Source organism: Cicer arietinum, chromosome 3 (genome assembly GCF_000331145.2).
Source record: "Cicer arietinum cultivar CDC Frontier isolate Library 1 chromosome 3, Cicar.CDCFrontier_v2.0, whole genome shotgun sequence".
Classification (NCBI taxonomy): Eukaryota; Viridiplantae; Streptophyta; class Magnoliopsida; order Fabales; family Fabaceae; genus Cicer; species Cicer arietinum.
This window is the reverse complement of record NC_021162.2, coordinates 24,615,592-24,617,221: the sequence shown is the minus strand read 5'-3', so window position 1 is coordinate 24,617,221 and position 1,630 is coordinate 24,615,592. Positions and strand designations below refer to the sequence as shown.

At 25.8% G+C, this 1,630-nt stretch overlaps 1 pseudogene; it reads left to right on the top strand.

Moving 5' to 3' along the window:
• The first annotated feature begins 1,163 nt into the window (after nt 1-1,163).
• Nucleotides 1,164-1,241, top strand: LOC113784503 (small nucleolar RNA snoR114; annotated as a pseudogene).
• Nucleotides 1,242-1,630: the final 389 nt, after the last annotated feature.

Sequence of the window (1,630 nt, the reverse complement as noted above, 5' to 3'; positions counted from 1 at the left end):
TCGAAGTTCAAGTTGGGAGAAACCCCGCTCTGATAGGTGATACCGGGAATTAAGAGTTGTAATGTGTATTTTACTTATGTTATTACAAATGACTTTTTATATGAAAACTTAGTACGAGTAAGTCTTGGGAATTAAATCAAGAAATTCTAGTCAAATCAAGTTCATTGATATTGTACTATTTTAATTGAGGAACAAAGTTGAATTGTTACATGTGTATTTAGAGAAACGTGATATCCTAAATTAGATATTAAAGTTTTTATTCTCTATAACAGATTTTTTTTATCCGCCGCAAGTTTTCTTCAAATAATTTAGTATATATTATTATAAATGTTATTTTGGGGTTTAGGGTGTCACATTATACACATATATTCTAAATAAATAAATATAACATCAACAATTTATATTACTTACAAAATCAAAATAAATATGTACAAAATCCTCATATGATAGAAACTATATAAAAATAAAGAAAATCAATATTAAAATTACTAATATATCAAGATAATTATTTGTAAAAGAAATAATTAAAATAACATATATTTATAAATAATTAAATTTAATTATGTGCACACTTAACATCAGTCAAACATACGGCAAAATAACATTAACTACAAACACACGTATACATATAGAGTCGCCTAAAATCTTATTCTTTAAAAAATTTACACTAAAATACTATTATTTATAGAAAAATATATAAAATAATAAAATATAATATTTATTATTTATATCCCTTATTTAGTCAAATATATACAAAATTAGCATATCATAGAAATCACTCATATAACAAAAGTTAGTCACAAGATTTATACATATATATTCTAAAACAATTTTAACACCAAATTAATTATCTAAAATCCTATTCCATGAAGAATATATTTATTAAAAAATTTGGGGTGTTACACACATTAGGTATTTAAATTAATTCAATGAAGATGGTAAACATCATATCCTTATAAAGTAAAAATTTATAGAGATACTTGCAGGAACTAAATCTTGCAAAACACCAAAATATCAATAAACGTAATTGCTCAATATTCATTGGCATTATAAATAAATAAAACTAGAGAACTCAAATAAAACAAACACTAGTAGTCTAGTGGTACATAACTGCATATTAATGTAGAGACCCGAGTTCAATTCCTAACTAGTGTACAATTACAAAGCAATGATGAATTCGCTTGTGATGGTGGGTCCATCACTACCCGATTTATGGGATGTAAACAAGCGTATTTGAGCTCCTTTTAGATTGTTTAATAAACAAAATTAAGAAACCAACTCAAACAAGACATTCAATATAGATTATGATTTTTTCTATCGAGTAGACATTAACCACTTACAATGCGATATGACTATTACGGACAACACCCTTTTCGATGAAAAGCAAATGAAAAATCATAGGTGTAAAAAAAAAGGAAAATCTACATTTTTTTTGTACTATTCGTAATTTTTTTTAATGTTTTTAAAGTTGTTTTGAATATACACCTCATCATCTATGAGTGGCCAGTGAAATATTGTTGAGGACGAAATGTTCATGATAAACCTAAGTTTTAATCCAAACTAGAAAAACCCCAGACATTGCATACTTTATGGTCGAACTCCGATATATAAATGTTCGTTTCCATCTTGC